The following is a 24,677-nucleotide window of genomic DNA, read 5'->3' on the forward strand; positions in this document are numbered from 1 at the left end:
CCACCACACAAAATTGACTCCATAGCTCTCTCTTCGGCCCCAGATCCAGGACATCCTTTCTTAGCTGGCCCATGGCTACATCAAACTCATCAAGTCCAAAATTATATTCCTACTTTCCTCCCACAAACCCATGTTTCTTCTGTATTTCCAAACCCATAAATTGAAGCCCAAATCAACGTGTTACCTCGTGTTACCTCGACTCCCCCCTCTCATTCACCGTTGCAAATGACGAGGACCTGAGTGCCCTTGTCTCTGCCCCTTGGTGCTACCTGCCCCACTGGCTCTCATCCTGTCTGTAAGAACTGCCCCAGTCATGTGGAGAGTCTCCCTGTCTTCAATTACACTACCTTATACTCAAAAGTGATTTTTTTTGGTACAGAATCTGATCATGACAGTTTTTTGCTTAAAACATGCTTCACTGGGAAGTCCAAGTCCATGATAAACACCAAAGTGTTACCTCTATGGAATGGGGCAGAATTGTTTGCTTTTTATTCTATGTACTTTTTTACTATTTGCTTTTTCTTAACAATGAAATAATGGTTTTTTTTCCCCAATTAACATGAATAAAGATAAAGATTTTCAAGAGGAAAACATGTTCAATGAACACCCCCTGTTGCTTACAGCAAGGGGACTAAAAAGTCCCTGTGCTCCACTGTGGACTGTCCCTCAGGCTTTCTTTTCCCACGCAGCAGTCTTAACGCCATCTGCCCCAAGTTCATACTGTAGGCTCCAGGTATTTTGAACTCTGCGCAGCTTTCTAGGCCTTTGGTCATGTGGCTTCCCTGTGCTTGAACGTTCTTCAAGACTCAGGTTGTGTCACCTCTTCTTCGAAGGACTCCCCTGCCACCCTCCAGAAGGCGTAACCCGATGTGAGGCTGCAGAGTTAGAAGAGACTGACTTCCTCCCTAGAGTGTACATTCTAGCAGTGGGAAGCAAACATGCAAACACAGAAAGACAGCTTGGTGTGGTGAGTGCAACAATGGGCAGGCCTGCCAGCACAGTGTGCATGTAAAGGGTAAGTGAAATTCTGTTTGCAAAGCGTCTGTGCAAATATGGATTTGTAATCAGATTATTATGTCTATACTGAGCACCGCAGCACTTAGAGATAAATGGGAACCACACTCAGTCAGGTTGATGTTGGGAAGTTGAAGGCTTCCTGCTGAACAAACAATGTTACTTTTTTGCTATTGAGGATTTGGGCTGCACAGTACTTTGATCTAAAAATTTTAGTAGATAAAGAATGAATATTTATTGTTTTTATGAGCATTGTTTTGTATGAAACAAATTTAGGGGAGTGGAGAGGAATAAATATTTGGGACAGCAAACATTTAAATGCCAGCAGTTAATTTACTTTCTTACCTTGATTTACAATGGTAACATTGGGTGGAGAGCTGAAAAGAAGGACCGCTCTTTTGTTCTTGTTTTATTTAGAATTTCTAAAGTCTAAAGACTGTTTTTATTGCAAGTACATAAAGTAATGAAACAAAACAAAACAAAACAAAACAAAACCCCAAACCCAAGGATTTAAATGCTATTAAAGAAGCTTAACCTTAGGGTGTTAAATGAGCAAAGGATAGTCTAGCAGATTTCTTTTGAAACTTTTTCTATTTTTTTCCTTCTTAAATACCTTCCAACTTCAAATTTGTTTTTTACAAGAAAAAGGGGTGGGGGGGAAGGAGGGTTAAAAAGAGGGAAACAGTTTAAAGAAACTGGAGCTCCAGATGATAGACCCATCACTCAGCAAAGCGTTCAGAGTGGACTGATAGCTCGGTGCTTTGAGGTGGAGGAGACAGTAGGTGTCTCACAGACCAGAGGATTTGATTTGGATGACTCGGATAGTTCATCTAATACAGCATGGACGGCTCTGTCCTTTGCCTGCATAGATCCAGCCTGCATGACTAAACAGCCACCAGCTTCAGAGTCTTAGAAACCTAAAATCCTAAAATCACATTTAGAGCTGGTATGATGTTTAACAAGGGTCATCTAGAGGGAAAGCAACTGATAGGCTCAGGAGGTAGTGATGCTGGCTCTTAATGTTTCAAACATACCATTTGCCTTGATCAGATGTTATTTTCAGGAAAGAAAATAGTCTTGTCTCGGGGACTCTGCGACACTAAAAATTGTTCCGAAATTTAAAAATACTCCAAAGTTTCATCATTTCCACAAGTGTTCAAAGGGCAGAAAAACCCCACAGCTTGTGTTTTTTGGGGCCTATTATTTGATTTCAAATTTGATTTTCTTTATGTTTTATTTGGTTTACATCATTATCACAAGCAAAATGGTGTAGCTATGGCAATGCTTATAGAATTTGTGTGTCACGCTCTGGGCAGCCGTGCTGTGGGCGGTGTCGCACTCTAGAGCAAGGAAGAAGATGACATCAAAGAGCTTGAAGACTGAGCACATTTACTTTTCTGATTCAAATTACTTTGTTTGGAAAAGAGTAAACACAATTACCTTAACAACTGAGCTGGGAGGCTTTGAGGGTTTAACACTACATTGTTTTCCTAGGGAGAGGGTGGGGACCACTCAGGATCTGGGAGGGGGGCCTCAAGAACCAGGTGGTTTTATTTGTTTTCACTTTCTTCTCAGAAATGCGTTTGAGTAGTCACAGGGCATTTGATTGAGTTTCTTATAAAATTAGCTTTGTTTATTTTCCTTATTTAAAATGGAATTAATGTTCATTGTAAAATCATTAGCAAGGCCAACAGAGAAAACCTACAAAATTCTGTCACCAAGTCTTTTCCTACATTTGTACCCTCAGCCAACTGTCCGCCTATCTCCATGTATAAACACCCTCCCCCCACCATGATGGCATGTTATTCATTGTTTTCCTTTTTTACTGAGTAGATTCTGAAGGGCTTTCCCTCTCAGCCCCTATCAGCATCTGTGGCATGGTATTCCATTACACGGGAGTTACCTAGATTATTTAACCCATCCTGTATGGATGTGTATTTAGGTAAGTTCTAATCTTTTGCTACCAACAACAATGTGGTATTAATGTTCTTGTAGTTGTGGGATTTTACAAGTGGGAGAGTGAGCCTGTTGGGTAAATCACTAGAATTGGATTTGCTAGGTTGGAAGGTATGAGCACTGGTGGTTTTGTTTGGAATTGGGGTTACTTTCTTCCCTTAACAAGATACCAATGTATACTTGTGCCAGCCATATATGAGAATGCCTGTTTCCTCACATCCTTGGTAACACAGTGTGATGTCAAATGTCTAGATCTTTGCCAGTTTGGAAGGTGAAATAGTGCTCTCGTGTAGTTTAATGTATACCTATCTTGTTGGTAAGGGTGAACATCTTAGCTTAAGTTTAAAAAGCTGTTTGCATTTCTTACTCTGTGACCTATATGTTCACATCCTTTGTTCACTTTCCTATTGGGCTTTATTCTTTTTCTTGTTGATTTCTTATAGATCTTTACATATTATAATGCTAGTCTTTTTTTCCAAGAGATGAATCACACACATATTTACCAGTTTGCTGTTTGTGTTTTATTTTATTTCATCTCTTCACTCCCTACCCTATGCGGAAAATTTTTATTTTTATATAGACAAATATCCAGGTCTTTATATTTTATGACTTAAAGGTTTTATTTTATACAAGAGGCTTTTCCCAAAATAGGTTATTTTAAAAAATTCTTCCAGGTTTTCATCTGCCTGTTAGTTCATATTTGATACATCTGGGAATTTATTTTTGTTGGGAGGTTCAAGGTAAAGACCAGCCTTACTAACATTTTCCACATGGCTTCCTGTTTGCCTCAGCGCCATTTATTGAATGATACATCTTTTCATTAATGCTTTGAAAAGTTAGTGTTATATATTAACTGACCTCAAGAATTTAGGTCTTTTGGTTTTGTTTAGGTTTTATTTATTTATTTGAGAGTGAGCAAGCGAGAGTGAGGGAGCAAGAGCGAGCATGAGGAGGCGAGGAACAGAGGGAGAGGGAGAAGCAGACTCCCCGCTGAGCAGGGAGCCCAGTGTGGCTGGATCCTGGGACTCTGGGATCATGCCCTGAGCCAAAGGCAGACGCTTAACTGGCTGAGCTTCCCAGGCACCCCAAGAATTTAAGTCTTTTATGAACATTCTGTTTTATTTCATTGATCAGTTTGACCTGTTGTGCACCAGTACCACTTTGTTTTTAAAGCGATACTTTTAGGGGCACCTGGGTGGCTCAGTAAGGCAACAGTTTGACTCTTGATCTCAGCTCAGGTCTTAATCTCAGGGTCCTGAGTTCAAGTCCAACATGAAGCCTACTTAAAAAAAATTAAAACTATAGTTTTATCATGTATTTTAAAATCTGGCTTGTTCTCACACTCTCTCCTATTACTCCCCCCTCCCCCCAGATTTTCATGGCTATTCTTGCTTGCTTATGGACATTGAAACCAGCTTATCCAGTTCCCCCACAGAAATAGTTAATTTTTTAGTTGGAAACATGTCAGGTTTACAGACTGACATAGGGAGAATTGAATTTTAGGATGTTAGTCTTTGACCAAGAACATGGTATTTTTTTGCAATTTTTTTTCAAGTCTCCTTTTGTGTCTAGTAGCAGATTCTTTTGATACTTATTCCAATAAAAAGAATCTCTTGTAATGAAGTACTAGCAAGAGGGTAAGCTCACCAGAGATTACTCAGACAGAGCAAGATTTTGGCTTTACTGACGCATATTTCTAATCTTTGAAAATCATCTTTCTCTCTATGTAAATATACAGCCAATAATTTCGCATCTGTGTGATCTTATTAGGAACATTTGCAAAATTATCCTGTGTGGTTTTTGTGTTTGGATATGACGAGAAAAGATGATTTCCTGGGCTCTAGCATTGTGTTCTTTCTTTTTCTCTTATTTTTACATTTAAATTTTACTTATCTTTTTAAACACATTTTTTTAAATTTTGAAGTAACTTTAGGTTTATGGAAAAATTCCAAAGATAGTATAATGTTCCTGTGTACCCTTCACCCAGTTTGTCCTAATGTTAATATTTTAAATAACCATGGGGGATTTGTCAAAACCAAGGAATTAACACTGATTGTACATTAATTCTAACTAAACTCAGGTCTCACCAGTTTTCCCATTCGTGTCATTTTTCTGTTCCAGAATCTGATTAGGAAACTACACTACACTTAATATTGTTCTTTGATTAACCCACAGAAGGAGGCAGCAACCTTGCTCTTTGCTGCCTCTGGGGTTAACCATGTAGGTTCTTGCCATATGGCTGGAGGGAAACCCTAATGACCACAGAATCAGATCATTTGATCACGTGATACAGCCTTTCTGCCCTACATGTGCTTTCCTGTGTTTGCACCATTCCATTAAGTTAACCACGGTGTGTGTATTTGTATGTGTACAATATAAAGACAAACTCACATTTCTTTACACCTTTGTAATGTTTTCCTTCAAACACTATTGATAAGCTTGTCATGTTTTGATAAAAAGCTTGTCATTTTGATAAAAAGTCTTGCTTGTTAAATCAATAAGTGGGTTCTTTTTCATACTGTCCACATTTGCCTAATCTGTAAAGATAAAGCAGTATGGTTTGGTTTAGTGATTAAAAGCACCGAGTCTTAAAAATCTGGGTTCAAACCTAACTCAGATATCACCAGCTATGTAATCTTGGGCAAGTTACTTAATGTCTCTGAGCTTCAGTTTCATCCTCTGTAAAACTGAATGATCATAGAAACGTCTAGAGATAATGCATGCAGAGCCCTTAGTACAATAGAAATTTCCAAAAAAAGGTAGTTTTTTACTTACTTTTTTTTTTTCCCAAGGTAGTTTTTATACATTGGCCATCTCCCTACTTCCCCGTTTTCTTTCTTTCTTTCTTTTTGTTTCTTCCCTGTTTTCAAATAAGCTTTATATGCAACATATCCTTCAGGATCACAGCTTGGAATTCAGCAGTGTCACCCTGCTGTGAAGGAACAGGTATGAAGAAGTTTCAGTACTGAGAGTTCTGGCAAGTGCCAATGCCACACACTGTTCTAGCCTCTCTTCTTTCTGTGCACTGCTCTTTGATTCTGTACTCAACAGGTTTTCCCTGAGTGTGCTAGTGGGAAGAACGCATTGGCTCAGATCCATGTGGAGGTTGGAGGAGTGTGGAGCAGGAAGAATCTCATCCCTTCTCTCGGTGGCTCCGTGTGTGGGTGCAGGGCTTGAATGTCTGCCCAGGTGGGCATTGCTAAGACACCGGGTGGCCCCAGTTGCGATAGGTCTCTCAAGCCTGATTCTGGTGACTCTCTGGTTGGGTGTTCATGGCTGTGGCTGCGGGGGTCCTTAGGGAGTTTCCACTAAGGGTAACTTCGGGTCCTTTTGGATGCCACAAGGAAATTTTCTAGTTTACCTGGGAGCATTCAGAAAAGGCTAGAGAACAGGAGAGCAAGGTAGGAGCCGGCTCCTTAGTCCGCTCTACAGACCATCCTGAACTACAGGGAGAGATTCTAGCTCAGGGAGTTTCTGGGAGGTTTATTGTAATTAACATTTTTCAGCCAGTGCTATTATCTCTGCAAAACTTGACATTTTGCAATATGGAAGTAAGTATTCTTGGCTTTACATATAAAGGCCTTCCATCTCGGGTCACATATTTCTTTACCTGGAGGTGATACTAATACTTTCTTCTTCTTAAAATCTTATTTTTTCTGTTGTGGTTATAGAGCCTCTGTGTGGGTGTGTGAGTGTATGTGTGTGTATTTATATATACTTATATATATTTATATGTGTGTATTATATATAATAACAGTTATTATTTTGGGTTCCAATTGGAAAATTATAAGAAGTAGAACATTAAGCTACAAAGTTGCTCTTTTCTAAGGTGTGTCCTTAACATTTAGAAACATCTCATAGATAATACATAGTTCCCCCTCAAGCCTATTTAGCAACAAAATAATCCCCAAGCCCCAGTAATAAAAAAATCCACATGTTTATATCATTCTTGCAGATATAGTACTGTTTCAGGATCAAGGACATGAGAAGAAAGAACGTTGATTTTTAGTGTATTATGTCCTTGTAGAGTAGACTGGCAAATTTTTTCTTTGCTATGGTATTGCTAATATAGGATCCTACTTTACATTTTTACCACTTGTTTACAAAGCTGATGTATGGATCTTTACACCTTGGAATATGAATGTAAATGGTCACTATAGTATTATGGAAAAAGAAGAAATCTAACATGCATTTCTCAGACTGCTTTCTCTTTCTTCTTCCAGGAAAACCAGTTCGGCTATTAAGGGAAGCTCTCAACACAGAGCAGAGCAAGAGAAGGCAGGGCTTCCGAGAGAATAGCTGTGTACCATCAAAGCGAATTGGGTTGCACACAGACATGGTATATCAGACACGAGACAAAGGTAAATACGCCACGGTCTTTACAAGTAATTTACTGTGCTTATATAAATGCACTAGAGCCTCTAGAATTCTTACTGATCATATTACTTGCTTTTCTATTGTTAAAAAGAAAGCCAAATAATCAAATATAATTTCAAAAGTCAGTTGCCTGGATTCCCCCACCCACCCTGAAAATAACCTGATGCTTCTATTTTGTCAACATCTGTTTATCTGAGTGATGTGTTTCTTGTGATAAATGCCAATTTGGTGATACTATATAATGAAAATGTACTAGCCTTTCATTTATCAAAGTGTCTTTCCCTGCTCAGTTTTAAAAAGCAGAAATTTTACTTGGAGTTATATATTTCTTAGGTTAATTCATATTTTATAAATATGTGAAATTATTAATTCATTCTGTCTGTAGCATGTGTGGACCCTGAAGCTTATGGCAGTGCTGTTATCTATTGCGGGGATGCAAACACGCTCTTTGATGTGTTATTCTTGGGGACTAGAGAGGATAAAGATGAAATACTCATTGGGCCCAGTTCTCCAGATGGGCTGAAAATGCAGCAGCGGCTTCTATGCATTTTCACAGAGCAGGGTCATAACTTTCAACTTTGTACCATGTTGTAGATAATGGGACACTCCAGGGAGTAGTGCTCTCAGCCACTCTTGCTGCCTGCCCTTCTAGGGTGGGGCACTGGACACTGCCCGTCCCCAGACCGCCGTTCCCACACAGGCTTGTTTCAGTAAACTGCCTCTGCCTGCACTGTGTGGAATGAGGTACATCACCCGGGAAAAAGCCCCCTTGTGAATAATAAAAATAATAATCACATACAGTGCCAGCTTTATTTCTATTAATTCACTTAATCCTCATGACCCCATAAGATAGGCTTTTTCCTGTCCGCCATTTACAGATAAGGAAACTGAAGGGTAGAGGGATTACCTAGACACCTCTCCTATTCTCTGGCCCCAGTGTTTTGTCGCTTTAATGGAGGCAAGCTGATTCTCAGCATTGAGATTCATTTTCGTTTTGCTCCCTTGGAACTTTATTCTTTAATTTATTAATTCATTCTTTCAGTCAACAAATCTGTGTTGAGAGATAGTATGGACCAAGCACAGGGTTAGGAGCTGAGGATACAGTAGTCATGAACAAGACAGTTATGACAGTGGCCCCATAAGCTTACACTCTGAGTGGAGGCTCAGCTGGTGGAGCATAGGACTCTTGATCTTGGGGTTGTGAGTTCAAGCTCCATGTTGGGTGTAGAGATGACCCAATTAAAAAAAAAAAGAAAAGAAAAAAGCTTATGGACACCTGGGTGGCTCAGTTGGTTAAGCGTCTGCCTTCAGCTCAGGTCATGATCCCAGGGTCCTGCCTCTCCCTCTGCCCATCACTCCCCGTGCTTGTACCCACGCATGCACCCCCCCCCCATATATATATAGAGAGAGAGAGAGCGAGCAAGTGCGTGCGAGCTTGCACTCTGTTGAGAAAATCAGGTATTAAACAGATAATCACAATAGACTCCAGTGCTGGTTGGGGAAACCCTAGGTGCTACAGGAGAGCAAAGCCAGGGGATCTAATCTGCTCTAGGGGTCAGAGTCATTTCCCAGTGGTAGGGTGGGATTTTGCCAATGAAGAGAAAAGAGAATATGGCTATTGGTAGAGGGAACTTCAAAGGGGAGTCAGATAGAAAGTCTGTGAAATAAAGATAACAGGCTGCTTGAGGAACTGAAAAACTAAGGTCAAGTCTAGAGTGTGGAGTTGGAGGGAAAATGGGAATGATGACATGGAGAGGAGGGCTTGCCAAGCCGTTGAGTTCGTGCTTTATACACAAAGAGATGCCTTTAAAGGGATAATCAGGGAAGTGATGTGATTTAATGCACAGCTTCAAAAAGATAGGTCTGAGGCTCTATGGAGTATGTCTGTAAGTGGAGGCAAAAGTGGGGCTGGGAAGACCAGAGGGGTGCCTTTGTAGTCATCCCCCAACCATCAGGGATGCTCCTTTTGTAACCCCATAGAGATGCAGACAAATTCTCTCCTTGGTCAGCCAACACTGGGCAGGGTAAGATACGTTCAAGGTGCCTTCATTCCAACCAAAGACCAGTGAAGACAAATGTGTTTGATTTACACAGCTGAGTGACAGTGACCTGAGGTTTCAGCAGCCTGTGTGCTCACCGGGGGAGAGCTGGGGAGAAACAGAACCCAGAGACAGTTCATTCTGTTGATGTGCATCAATTCAATAAATATATTGGCACTCAAATTTTGTCCAATTAATTGACAGCCAACATTTCTTGGAGTATTTATCAGGCACCATTGTAGGTCTTGGTGTAGATGATCTCATTTATTCTTCATCATGGCTCTCTGAAACTAATAGTTATTTATTCTCCAGTTTCTATAACAGAAAGCTTAGGCAAAGAGAGTTTAAATTACTTCCTAAGGGTGTGCAACTAGTAAGAGAAAAGAAGCCAGGATTCCACTATATGAGTAAATGAGTAAGCAAATGAGCAAAACCTACTGCCTCCTCTCATTTGCCTCTAAGAACACGTGAGAATGCTTACCTGATTGTGAACTTTCAGTCACAGGAGTGTTTGAAAGATGGTAGAGGGGCACCTGGGTGGCTCAGTTGGTTAGGCATCTGTCTTTGGCTCTGGTCATGATCCTGGGGTTCTGGGATCGAGCCCCACATTGGACTCCTTGAAGTAAATAAAATCTTTAAAAAAAAAAAACAAACAAAAAAAGGCAATAGGTTGAAAGACAGTGGATCATCTCTACTGTCTTCATGTAGACTAAGAAACTATGTGGGCCTCACTTAGTCTGCCACTGGTGGCTTTGATCCTACGATGGAGACAGGAAAATGCAGCTACTGAGCTTTCTGTATTGTGGGGAGCATGTTACACTTGGTCAGCCAGTTAAAACAAAAAAAAATTTTTTAAGGTTTATTTATTTATTTTTGAGAGGGGAAGAGCGAGAGCTGCACAGGAGCCTATGCAAGGGCTGGGGTGGGGTGGGAAAGGGAGAGTAGAGGCCGAGGGAGGGAGAGGGAGAGTCCTGAAGCAGATGCCCTGCTGAGCCTGACAGGCTCAATCCCAAGACCCTGAGATCATGACCTGAGTGGAAATCAAGAGCCAGCCACTTAAATGAGTGAGCCACCTAGGCGCCCCAAAACAAGTTTCTAATAAAGAGACAGTTTCTCTAGGGAAAACAAATATGTAAAAAAGATTTTACAAAATTTGAAGGAGTTGATAGTTAAGTTGAAGCACATATATACCCACAGAAGATAGTAACATATTCAAAAGCAGCTAGGATCCTATTATAACTTTTGGTGGCCTTAGCAGCTTTCATCTTTGCGGATCCCTTCCTTCACTTAAAAGGAAAGGAAAGGAAATAAAAAATATATATGAAATTTTACAAGTGAAAGGTACAAAGATGAATATAATACAGGTTGGATTATTAAATCTTCACTGTTATTATTTTCTTTTTTCTCATTTCACTTATTTTTAAAGATTTTATTTATTTATTTGAGAGGGAGAGAGAATGAGCAGGGGTGAGGGGCAGAGGGAGAGACAGACAGAAGTAGACTCTGTGCTGAGCAGGGAGACTGACTTGGGGCTCGATCACAGGACCCAGGGATCATGATCTGAGCTGAAGGCAGATGCTTAACTGACTGAGCTACCAGATGCCCCTTTCTTCTAATGTTAAAAGAAAGTAATGTGTAAAAACATTTTTGAGGGCCTATAGGTACTCTGCACTACCTTGTGGATAAGTTGGTCCTGTTTACAAATAAGTGACTCAGTGAAAAAAAAATCAGGAGAAAGAGATTGTTTTTTTTTTTTTTTTTTTTTTAAAGATTTTATTTTATTTATTTGATAGACAGAGATCACAAGTAGGCAGAGAGGCAGGCAGAGAGAGAGGGAGGAAGCAGGCTCCCTGCTGAGCAGAGAGCCCGATGCGGGACTCGATCCCAGAACCCTGGAATCATGACCTGAGCCGAAGGCAGAGGCTTAACCCACTGAGCCACCCAGGCGCCCCGAGAAAGAGATTGTTTTGATCTAAACTATGACTCTGGGGATTTGAAGTTAGCCAAAAAGATGATGCTAAGTGGTCGGTTTCCACGACAAGGCAAAGATGGAATGGGCAGCTGAATGAAGTCCAGAGGGCAGTGGGAAGGACGGGGGCCAGGTGCACGGTGAGAAAGACCAGAGATTCCCTTTTATCTGATGCCAGCTGTGGAGTTTGGAAAGAGATTACTAAAACTCACTGTGTAGGGTGGGACAGAGACCAACAGGAGCCAGGGTGGGTAGGGAAGGGCACAGGGGAAAGGTGGGATTCTGACCAGGACACCTCAGGAGAGCCTGAGGTGATGGGCAAGTACAGGGACAAGACTATGCAAGGCAATCTGGAAAGGCACATTGGAAAAGGGTGACATGGTGATACCGTGAAGTGACCCTTCCCCGTTGATGATAATCTGATTTTTGTGCTCCTTCCCATATGGCAGAGCCTACTAATCGTGGACACCCTCAGAGCTAGAGTTCTGGATGTGAATTAGGTTCTCCCAATCTGATGCATCTTGTGAGGCTTAAATTCAGACCTGATAAGTTGGGAGAAGCATGGACTTCAGCACAATTTTACGGAAGAAAAACCCTTAATGCTTAAACCCAGTTGAAACATCTACTTATGTCATATCTACTATGCAAAACACAAAGCTGAGCCAGAATTAAAGGGAGTGAGGGAGTTCACTCCCAAGTTACTTGGCCAAAGGGCACCGGAGCAGAGAGGGGTGAAGACTTAGGGTCATGAAAGGTGATCTGATACAAGGAGCAATGTGATATGACCCCCCCATATTAAAAGGGCCACTCCAGTAGCTGTGTGGACGACAGACAGTGGGGAGCATGAGTGGAGTAACAGAACACTAGAACAGTCCAGACTGGAAATGACAGTGGCTCGCAGTGGGATAATTGCAGTGGAGATGGGGAGAACAGTTTGAATTCTGGATATATTTCGAAGATACAGCCGACAGGATTTCCTGATGGCTTAGATGTGTGATATACAAGGGGTAGAAAAGAATAAAAGATGACTTCTAGGATTTTGGCCCAAGCAAGTGGGCCTTTCTCTGAGGCCCCACTAGTCCAAGCTATGATCCATTGCAGGGTGATTACATGAATAGGTTCCCTTTGAGATAATCCATCGAGTGGCACACGCCATGCATTTATATCCATGGCCTCCTGTATGCATGGTAGCTGTCATTTAAAAAACTGGGGGACTATTAGTAAAAAGAAGCTCAGTCAACACTGGGAGTCAGCCTCCTTCTTTCCTCTAACTCATTCTCTTGGCTCATAAACTCCTCATTCAGTTCGACCTCTTAATTACAAGAGAGCTAACTCTTACCACTGCCTTTGGTCCCCTGTCTGTCCTCACACTGTGGCAGAAAAATCCTTATAAAATACCAATATGGGGGCACCTGGGTGACTCAGTGGGTTAAGCCCGCATCGGGCTCTCAGCTCGGCAGGGAGCCTGCTTCCCCCTCTCTCTCTGCCTGCCGCTCTGCCTACTTGTGATCTCTCTCTCTCTCTCTGTCAAATAAATAAATAAAATCTTTGAAAAATAAAAAAATAAAAGCAATAAACTTGAACAAATGAAAAAAAAACTTAAAAATACCAATATGATCACGGCTCTTTCCTGCCAAGAGTCACTTCCCCTTTAGAGGAAAGGTCAAATTCTAGTATTTATGATGTAAACCCTTTCAGGTGGGTTTTCTACCTGTCACACCTAATCTTCCACTGCTCTCTCCTTCCCACGCTGCATTCCAGCCGTCACAGCTGTTGATAGTTTCCTCAACACCTTGGGCTTGTGCACTCCTCTGTCTGCAGGGCCCTTCTCTCCTCACGGGCCTGTGGGAGACCCCACTCAGCTGCCTGCCCCTCTGTGAGGCCTTCCCGGTGTTCCCAGGCAAAGCCTCACCCCTCCTTTGTACCAGCACTTGGCCTTACCCTTCCTTCCATGTATTATTACAAATAGCATTTGGGGTTATAATTATTTTGTATTTGTGTTGTAATCATTTTTTAAGGCAAAGTTTATTTTCTTTATCCTATTAAAGATAACTAAATAAAGTGAGAGAACTAGACATTTCAATATGGTCTGTATCAAAAAATAATAGAGGGGTGCCTGGGTGGATCAGTCGTTAGGTGTCTGCCTGTGGCTCGGGTCATGGTCCCAGGGTCCTGGGGTTGAGCCCTGAGGAGTCTGGCTCCCTGCTCAGCAGGAAGCCTGTTTCTCCCTCTCCCACTCCGCTTCTTGTATTCCCTCTCTCACTGTCTCTGTTTCTGTCAAATAAATAAATAATATCTTAAAAAAAAAAAAGTAATAGAAGGAAAAGACATCCTAAATCTCACTTGCTCAAAATCTTTCCTTTTGTTCCTTTTTTTAGTCTTTCAGTGCTTATTTTAAAGATATATTTGGAAACATACAATATAAATTCCGTGTCTTGCTTTTTTTTTTATAATTATTTATTTATTTATCAGAGAAAGAAGGCACGCACACACAAGCAGGCAGAGTGGCAGGCAGAGGCAGAGAAGCAGGCTCCCTGCCGAGCAAGGAGCCCGATGCGGGACTCAATCCCAGGACCCTGGGATCAGGACCTGAGCTGAAGGCTCAGGCTTTTTATGTAATATTGTAACATAATGATTTTCTCTGCATATTTAAAAATGTTTCATGTATGTTTGTGGAATATCTATTTCCATGTTACCTCTTAGCACCTGTAGTTACTCATCTGTGGGTTTTTTTTTTTACATATGTTATTTTCTCATCAACTTATTGGTTTAGTGTTTTTTTTTTAATTTGTGTAAGATTTTCTTATATAAAAAATACTACTTGTAACTGATGAATCACTAAATCTATCCCTAAAACTATAACTACACTATATGTGAACTAACTTGAATTTAAATAAAATTTTGAAAAAAAAAAAACAAACCTGTTTTCAGTTAAAAAATAGCATTTAGGACTGAATTAGTCTGCAAGTAACAGAAAACCGGGTCTATTAATTTTCTTCCCCTCTCCCCAGCCTTATTGAGGAATAATTGACAAACAAAACTGTATATATTAGAAATGTACAAAGTGATGATTTGATATATGTATACACTGTGAAATCATTAGCACAATCAAGTTAATTAACATATCCATCGCCTCACACAGTTACCTTCTTTTGGATGAGAATGCTTAAGATCTACTCTCTTGGCCAAGTTCCTATATACATGGCTGTACTCCTTGTCTATTGTTGCTGTAACAAATTACCAAGCTTGGTGGTTTAAACCACACAAATTTATTCTCTTAGGATTCTGGACGTCAGAAGTCCGAAAAGAGTCTCACTGGGCTAACATCAAGGCGTTGGCAGCGCTATGTTCCCTTCTGGAGGCTCAAGGGGAAAGAATCTGTTTCCTTGCCTTGTTCAACTTCCAGAGGCTGCCCGTCCCTTGGCTGGTGACCTCCCTCTTTACAGGCAGCAGAAGTGGGTGGTCGTTCTCACGTACAGTCACTCCCACTTCTGCTTCCACCGTCACATCATCATCATATCATCTTCTTCTTCCTATTATTTTTTTAAGATTTAATTAATTTATTTGTCAGAAAGAGAGAGAGCACAAGCAGGGAGAGGGGCAAGCAGAGGAGACAGAGGAAGAAGCAGGCTCCCCGCTGAGCAAGGAGCCCCATGTGGGAATCGATCCCAGGGCATGGGATCATGACCTGAGCCAAAGGCAGATGCTTAACCTACTGAGCCACCCAGGTGTTCCCCATCACATCTTCTTTGGTTCAGACCTCTCTTCTGCATCCTGTTTCCACTTTTAAAGACTCTTGTGTTTACGTTGGGCCCACCTGGATCATCCAGAATACTCTCCCTGCTTTAAGGTAGCAGAGTAGCCACTATAATTCCATCTGCACCTTATTTCCTCTTTGTCATGTAACATGGCATAGCTATGGTTAAGGCATTAGGATGTAGGCATCTTTGGGGGATGTTATTATGTGCCACACCAGACATATCAACAAAGCGTTACTTGTTTCATGCAAGAATAAGTCTAGGGATGTCACTCCAGGGCTACTGTGACAACTTAATTAAACCGTCAGGTATTCTGGCTCCCCCCATCTTTCTGCTATATGATCCCTAGTGTCTGGATCTGTGACTTGGTACTTACTGCCTCGTGGTTGCCTGATGGCTGCAGGACTTTCAGGCATTTCATCTATGCTCTAAAAAGGGGGAAACGTAGCAGTGTGAAGGAACAAAAGATGAATGGGTAGGCCAGTTGAGAATATGCCTTAGGTCAGATTCCCTGGAAGCAGACCTTGGACTGTTCTTGTGTTATTGATTTCTTGTGTTAGTGATTTACTAAGGAAGTATTTCTAGGAGAAGTTGATAAAGAGAGTAAGGGAAACAGCATAGAGAAGAAGATAAAGCCAAGCATGGGGGTGCTACAGCCTGACCTTGGACTCTGAGCATAAATCACGTAGGTGTGTGTCCTCTTTTTTTTTTTTTTAATATTTTATTTATTTGACAGACAGAAATCACAACTAGGCAGAGAGGCAGGCAGAGAGAGAGGAGGAAGCAGGCTCCCTGCAGAGCAGAGAGCCCGATGCAGGGCTCGATCCCAGGTCACTGGGATCATGACCTGAGCCGAAGCCAGAGGATTTAACCCACTGAGCCACCCAGGCACCCGGTGTGTGTCCTCTTAAAGCCAAGAAACTCCCACGTTCAGACTCCTGCCCCAGTCACGGGGGCAAAGATGCTCTAATAGTTCAAGGGTAGATGAAGAAAGTACTAGGTGCCAGCTGGATCAGAACCCACAGAAACAAGGGCATGAGCACACAGAGCAGATAAAGGGTTTCTGAGGGGCCCTGGGTGGAGCACCAAGCATTCACTACAGTTTGTCTCTTTTACGAAATTCCTCTGGATGCCCTCTTTAACATCTCCGACACATTGCTTCTTTCTGAACTTACCACATAACCACCCCTTGCTGCAAAGATGTCTAAAACAGGGCCACCTGGGTGGCTCAGTCATTAAGCATCTGCCATCAGCTCAGGTCATGATCCCAGGATTCTGGGATCGAGCCCTGCATTGGGCTCCCTGCTCGGCAGGAGGCCTGCTTCTCCCTCTCCCACTCTCCCTGCTTGTGTTCCCTTTCTCATTGTGACTGTCTGTCAAATAAATGAGCAAAATCTTAAAAAGAGAAAAAAGATGTCTAAAACAGAGTTTTTAGTTGGACACTTTGCTCCTTTGACAAAATTGGAGTTCTGTTAGTAAGTCAATAGGAGAGAATGGGTATTGGGTAGGCAACCATCATTTTGTTTATTTTAACTTTTAGTCATTTTTCTTAAACAGAGGATTCAATATTTTACATGGTAGATATTTTCTTCTGTAATTTCTTCCACTATTATAAAATTAATCAACCTATATTATATCCGTGTTTTCTGGTTGATACAAACATTTAGTTCTTTATAACTTATTTTGGTAAATAATTTCAGATGATGCTGTAGATAATTACCCATACATCCATTTAAACTTGCAATATTTTATTTGTGGCCATGTATTCCACTCCACTGGTCTTGTCTGCATGTCCCTTCCTCAGCGCCACATTTTTAAAAATAAAATGCTCCTATAACATATTTTAGTTTGTAAGAGGACAAGTGGCCATCCCCATCTCTCTTCTTTTAAATTAGTAGTGGGTTTCACCGAATTACTTTCACCATTTATTGTTATGGTCAGATAATTTTTTTAAATGATCAGTTCAGAGGAATATTAGTAATTAGATCTGTCACTTAACATCTGTGAGCTTCTTTGGTTCAGTCAGGTGACTATTGGGTTCCTATCCAGGTCTAACACGTTGTCATCCTAAGAGTTATCTAGCTGTCTGAAGAAGATTCCTCTTGGCTCACCCTGTTGAACCTAGTAGTGGTGACTTTTGACATGAATCAATGGATACTCTTATGTAAGGGGTGGGGTGAGAGAACAATTCTAGAAATCTGTGGCTTCTAGGCTTCCTACCGGTACACTTTTCTGCTTCTAACCACCCAAACTAACTCTTCTAAAGAAAAAAATGGAGGAAAACAACAACTTGTACCCTTAAATAATAACAGTAAAAGTATTTAATAAATAACTATATTAACATATATTTAATTAATAAGCTAAACTTAGACTTATGCTTGGCACATAATAAACATGACATAGTTATTGTCATCTTTTGCGGTTATTCTCTTAGATTTAGTTATTCCATAATAAATGGGCAATGGGTGACCTGATCCTGCCGGTCCTGCAGTGGGTCTCAGTTCATTCTCGCTTCTCATACAGTTAGATCTTCTTGCTCTGAGACTCTCCAGACTTTCATTCTCGTGTTTAAAGTTTCATTTTAGTGTTTTTCATGCAGTGTGGCCCCTAAATGCAATCTAATGGCTTTATCTGGTCATTTCCCAGAGAAAGAGCTTTCCGTCAAACACGGAAGAGAAGACTTGCTATGTTGGGCTTATTGAGAAGAGACAGGTCAGTTTTCATGTTGACATGGTTAAGCCTCATAAATCATGGTCTATATTTGTGAATTCACCTACTTGTTAACATTTATTTATACCTCCAAATCAATATTGGTGGTACTTTCATGCTCATTCACAGACATGGGTGGAATGGTGAAAAATTTGAGTTGCCCAGCACACAAGTTTCTCAGCTGAGGTTGACCAGTGTGATACTCTGCATTGTTTCTGCTGCAGTCAGTAAACAAGTGTCCTTTTGTGGTCATTTTAATGCCCTGCTTTTTGTATTTTTGTGCTTTTTGTTGGTATTTTTGCTATTTAAAATTGTCCCCAAGCACACTACTGAATTACTGTCTGTATGCAAGAGGCTGTGGACCATGCCTTATGAAGAACCTATGTGTATTGGATAAGCTTTGTTCAGACATGAGTTGAAATGCTGTTGGCTGTGAGTTCAATGTTAATAAATCACCGGTACATAGTTTTCTTTTTTAAAAGATTTTATTTATATATTTCAGGTATAGAGAGAGTGTGAGCAAGAAGGCAGGGAGAGGGGAGGGATGAAGGGAGGGGAAGAAACAGATTCCCTGCTGAGCAGGGAGCCCTGGGAGGGGGGGTGAGTGGATCCCAGGGCCCTGGGATCATGACCAGAGCCAAAGGCTCTGACTGAGCCACCCAGGTGACCCGACAGTACCTAATAAATAAGATGTTTTTAAACAGAAGTACACACAGAACAAGGTTATGTATTGATCTCTTGACAAAAATGTTGTGATAAGAGATTCATAGAAACCTAACTCTGTATTTCCCCCGGGAATAATGGTTTAGTATTTGCTAATTCAGTGTTTACAGTGACTTTATAGAATAGAACTACCACAAAGAACAGGAATCAAGTATACTTTCCTAAGGCATATATTATTGGGGCTACTTGCGTTTTTTAACCTTGAGTGTTCCCATGTCACCTCCTGCTCCCCAAAGACGGGACTCCCTATATCTTATTTGGGCATGACGCGAGAAGCATTTGGATGCCCATGGCACTCACTCACAGTGTCTTCCACTTGAAGTCATTTAAACCCTATTATTTGAAAGTCTAGAGAAAGAGTTTCATTATTTTTTTTAACATTATATATTGTATGTTCAGTTTTATCATCAGAAAAAAAAAAACCAACAAAAACGAAAAACTAGTGATGGTGCCTGGCTGGCTCACTTGGAAGAGTGTATAACTCTTGATCTTGGGGTTGTGGGTTTGAGCCCCATGTTGGGTATAGAGATTACTAAAAAAAGAATAACTGTTAAAAAAAAGAACACCTGGTTTGTTTTGATACACACTGAATACTGTTTTTAGGGAGGAGAAGAAAATTGTACCCTGATTAATGATGTTGTAGATTCCTCAGTGACTAAAGCATTTTCTTAATGATAAAAATAGTCACCATTAAGTTCTTCCACATTCCAAGCACTGCACAAAGCACCTTATTACATTATTTTATTGTATCCTCCCAACAGTGCTGTGAAGTATCTTATTGTCTTCATTTCATCAGTGAGTGCAGATCAGGGAGCTGGATTCAAATCCCAGTCTATTTGACTGAAAGTCCAGGCCTTTCTACTAAAGCATTCACAACAGGTGTTACTTGTTCATATTACCTGTTCTCCTTGCAGGGGCTGTATAAAACCCATCAGGAGAACACGAGTCAAGTTTACTCATCCAGACTGAATATGTCCCATTAGCACCTTCTTGACTCAAGGCAAGGCAAACAAACGCAAAGAGCATAAGAGACTCCACCAATTTATCTCATGCATGGTTACTTTGACCAAGAGAGAAATGGGCAGGGAGAAAAAGGAAAGGCATGCACCAAACCATCTGCTTTTAGAATACGCTAAGAATAAATGCAAACAAATATTTGTGTTACATCTACATTTCGTTAGCGGGAAACAAAACACACGCTTCCAGAAGTGGCACCTTTAGCTCCAGCGTGCAGTGACAATGTAACAATAGTTGCTATGTCAAACGAATAAAACAGGTCTTTCTGCCAATGCTTTCAGGGTAATGGTAATTAAATAGATTTTCGGTCACTCCTGTCCTATATCCTGCACTAAGTTGATTAACCTGCTTAATGAGTATATGAGAATGACCAAAGCTGACCTCACATCAAAGAGCCCCATTGTTGCTGTGTGCTGACCTGAATTTTAATTGTGCAGTAGGTTCTTTAATTGCACCACAGATGTGCTGGAGAATAGAGCAGGTATTTTAAGCAGCAGTGGGTTTCTTTCCCCAGATGTGTTTGGTTGCTCGTAACATGCAATATTAGATGCCATTTTGCAACTCCAGGCTCTCAACCCTTTCCCTCTTTGCAAAGATTCACAGTTTAATTGTTCTCTTTGATATAGCTGGCAGTAGTGATCAGTTTTATTTATATGATAAAACAACTTTTTGTATTAACTAAACGTCACAAAGACATTTAGGAAAAAGTCTGTCAATAAGTCAGCAGTAAGTTAGAGTAGTCTTTAGGACTTCTTTAAGGCCTCCAGCCTCCGTCTTCAGCCTCTGTGAGGATCGTTAGAGGCAGACGTGGCTTCCTTAGCGGGCTGTCACCAAGGCCAGCTGTTACTTCAAGCAGCAAGTGCCAGACTATAGAAAAAGGAAGCCAGTTTTTAAGTGCTAGCATTCATTTTTTAAAAAACCCTAAAATTCAGTAACACGTGCTATAGGCTTCTTTCGAAGAAGCCTATAAAGTCTCTTTAACTTAATTTTGTAAGCACGTTGACCAGGGCATTTTAGCTTTCCACCTGCAACAGGGTGATGACACTTTGAACTCATGTTTCACTGTGGCACTTTCAAAAAAATTCAAACACCAACGGTCATAAACTCCTGATGCTTAAGACTTGGAAAAAAAAAAAAGTTTGGCTTAAAATCTTTTTGTAACAAGATAGGTTTTGGGGGGGGGTGTAGGGAGAGGGCATATATAAATAAGGTTAAATAAAGCCACCATGGCTGCTCTTTGCTGTACTCTTCCCCACACCCAATCCTGGGGTGTGGAAAGTGGACCCACAGAGTGGACCCACTGTCATCCACTCTGCGTCTTCTTACCTGTCACAGATGTCAGTGGGAAATGGCACCCGCTCCCGGATGGGTGAGAGAGTTGTGAACAGTGGGAATGGCAACGGAGATGGAAGGGATGTGTGGGACCAGCAGGAGATGACGGGATGTGTGTGTCTCTAACTAATGGAGCAGCTGGGATAACCCCTGCACTCTTGGATTCTCGAGCTGCCTTCTTGACCGCTTTTCTTCTGCAGCTGCCTGTCTTGCCCATTCAATTTCTTGTCATAACACTAACTTGGACTGTGGCCTGGGAGTGTTCCCTTAACTTCTTTGGACCTCAGTTTCGTCAACTATAAAATGAAGGTACACTACGTGATCTCCCAAGTTTGTTCCAGTAAATGAAGCGTCTGCTATTTTGTGGTCATCTTATCAGAGTATTTGACTGAGAAGAATGATTAAACTATTTCCCTTTTCCTTTTCTGAGTTATCTTTGATTTTATTTCATGTTTTCCTATAAGCATTAAAAAAAAAATAAGCACAGTCTATTGGTCATAGATGGTTTTATAGCTAGGCAAAGTTGTTGGACTTCAGACAGTCTGAAGATGATGTTGGGGTTTCCCCCTAGAACTGCTATTAGTTTTCTGAAGAGAAGTCTCCATATCTGTACATGCTGGTACATTATCACAGTCAGAAGGGGGCTATGGAAAGAAAGTCAGGAAGGTGAGGGCAGCAAGGGTGCTTGTGTCATTGGCTAGATCCTGTTAGTGGTGATCTGTTCCCCAAACAGAAAGCATTAGATTGTTTTGTTTGGGAAATATTGCTAACACATCAATAGGACCCCTCCCTCACACAGTAAGTCAGCAGGAGGGAGGCTAAGAAATTTTTGTTTTTCAATGCATCTGGCTGCAATTAATCCCATGTTTAAGTGGGTACGGTAGCCCGCAGAGAAAACTTCCATACATGTTGAGGACAGAAGCAGTGGATCAGAAACACCATTCTGGAAAAGTAGGGTCTGAAGAACTTTCCTTAGGGTTATTCATGTGGGGAACAGGCCTGGGGTTGGTGGTGGGGGTAGGGGAGGTGAGGGATAGGGTGCTGAGGCTGGAGGGGTAAAGGGAAAGGAGAGTCCCCCAAGGGAAGCAGCTCTCCCAGAAATGATCTGCCTCTTTCCTCATCACCAGAAATCTCCTTTGCTTGCATTTTGGTCTTTTTTCAGGCACTATGTCTGAGCCCCTTCTGATTCATGTCTTGGTTCCATCTAATTAGAGGTGAGGAGGGCAGCATCAGGTTTATGCCAAGGTGTCCAGAGGTTGGTCCACACATTTACTCATGCCCTGTGTAGAGAAGACCTGCTGTGCCCTGGGGAACAAACCCCTCCCGTAGTAATCCTCCCCTCAAGATATTTCACCAAAACCCGAGGAACTTATGGTAAAGGAGGGGGAGGTAGAGTCTGATCTTACCCAGAGAGCAAATTTGAGAAAACTCCCTAGACCTGCTCAGTGAGGAGGAATCTGACGTCTGTCAACAGCAGTGTATGGAGATGCACTATCAGATTCAGAAAACACTGGTTCTAGAGTCAAACTCAGATTCTGCACATCTGCCAAATTATTGTTATTATGCTATAAATAATTGTAAGTTAAAGGGACAAATAAAGATTTTACCCAACCTATGGTTCATTATGTTCTCTCCATGGTTCAGGTGTGGCTGATTTGCGAGGCGTTGTAGGCAACAGGCTTTGGAATTAGTTTCTTACCCCAAAGGGTTCATTTCAGCCTTGGTTCCAGTCACACTTACTATCTGTGGGAACTCGATCAAACTTCTTGATTTCTTTGAGCCTCTAGTTTCTGACCTATAACCTGCACATCATAATATTAGCTATAGGGAACGGCTGCTTTGAAGACCCAATATGAGAGTCTTTGTGAATGTACGCTATAAACTACTGTATACATTTCAATCTTCTGTCCCAGCCATAGCAAATATATAAAGACTATTGCACATTTTTTTTTGGTGTTAGCCTTATTCTGAGTTCCATTTTTTGTCCCTACTTTTGTTCTCTTATTTCTTTCCACTTCCAATTTATAAATCTGCTGAATATAGAAACCATTTTGGGGGAAAGACAGAGTATGTATAAATAACTGAATAAATTTAAATTTAAATTTTGCTAGGGGATTGCTTGAAGAGTCAGAAGCAAAGGTAGGCTAATGTTCAACCTTCCCCACTTTACCACCATCCCAGGACCAGCCCTGCTAGCTTACACCAGCCTTGGTCACTGACTTACGGTACGTCATGTATTGTCTGTGGCACTTTCCTTGCCATAACTTCCTGGGGGAGGTGATACTTGATCAATGTTTACCTGATTGACAAAATCAGTTTATGTTGCTCACCTTATCTAGCCAAGAAGTGGGCAGATCTTGACTTTAGGGCATTACCATCCAGGGCCACCAGCTGAGCTCTTTCCATGGTGCCACTTTGGGCTGTCACCTTGCGGAGATATCTCCCTGTTCACGTACCTGGAAATCATAGGAAAAATCCATTCATTCATTCCATAAAGAGTTAATGAGTCCCTACTCCTCACCAGGCCCCATGGCAGGCACCCCGGGTGATGTAGAAATGCATAACAGATGGTCCCTGCCCTCTGGGAGGGCTTGGGCCAGTAGAGAAACAAATATGGGGGTAACTAAGTAGCTTGATGAAGTAGGGAAGGATGGCAGAGTGCTGGAGTCCACAGTCTCTGGGGATGGCCTACTCTGTCATCTCCCAGCCGAGTGACCCTGGGCACCAACCTCTCAGCGCCTGAGGGTCTCTAGTTACAGAGCAGTAATAATAATAGTTGTGCTGAGGATTACTTAAATCAACACACATAAAACAGAACAGTGCCTGACATCACAGAGACCCCTGCGAGGGGATGATGATGGCAATGATGATGGTGGGTATGGTGGTGAGAAGTGCTCCCCTGTGGAAAGCCTGGAAAGGTGCTGCAGAACTGGGCTTCCTGGGCAGAGGAGCGGGAGCCCCCTCCAGGGGAAGGGGTCAGCACTCTGGGCACAGTAAAGGTAGAGAGAAGAATGTTCCGAGAATTTTTAGTCAGCTAGGAACTGCTCTCAGCTCCTGAATTCGGACCTTAATACCAAAGTGGAAACAAACATGGCATGTTTTCATCTCAAGAATGTTTTGTTACCATGAGAAAAAACTGTCCGGGCTGGAAAAATATGGTTTGCAAGCAAATAAATGCTTCTGTCAAGTAGACATAGTCAGTGCCTAGAGTTGTAGAGAAGTTGATGGTGAGAACTAATCTTATTAATCCCAGGGTGGGGGAAATCTTGTCAGGCAAATGAAAGGTTTAAACAAATCTGAATGAAGGTTGGTAGTGTGGTCCAAGTTTAGCAAATTATTTTTTAGCACTTCACTTTCTTTAAGAAAAAAAAAAAAAAAAAAAAAGTCACAGGCAGGCTCATGTCCCGCAATCAAATGATATCAGTGTTGGGCAAAAACCCCAATAAAATCCTTGGCATTTTTTGTCTTTCTCATTCCTGGAAAAGTTCCTTTAAAAAATGAGGGATATGAGTTGCTGTGAGTCTCCAAAATGGCAGGAATTATTAAAAATAAAACCAATGACAGGTAGTGAGAAAAAGCTCACTTAACTTTAGCTGGTACATAAATAAGTCCACTTATATATAATTCAGGGTATTCTGTTCGAAAACATTGAATTCCCAAACAGAATAATCAGTTTAAAATTAATGTGTTTTATTAACAATTAAAAGTGATAACACAAGCTGAAGAAATTGGAGGTGAAATGTTGAGTTTCCTTTGATAGGTAGAGTAATTACAAAGTGTGCT

The 24,677-nt window shown here is 41.3% G+C and overlaps 1 long non-coding RNA gene across 1 annotated transcript in view; it reads left to right on the forward strand.

Annotated features, from left to right (window-relative positions):
- The first annotated feature begins 914 nt into the window (after positions 1-914).
- Positions 915-24,677, forward strand: part of LOC308339036 — a 95,090-nt gene continuing 71,327 nt past the window's right edge. Inside the window, exons 1-2 of the long non-coding RNA XR_013966451.1 lie at positions 915-1,015; positions 7,194-7,331. This is a non-coding gene — a long non-coding RNA (uncharacterized lncRNA). The remainder of the gene's footprint in view (positions 1,016-7,193; positions 7,332-24,677) is intronic.

This window comes from Martes martes, assembly GCF_963455335.1.
Source record: "Martes martes genome assembly, chromosome: 2".
NCBI classification, from domain to species: Eukaryota; Metazoa; Chordata; class Mammalia; order Carnivora; family Mustelidae; genus Martes; species Martes martes.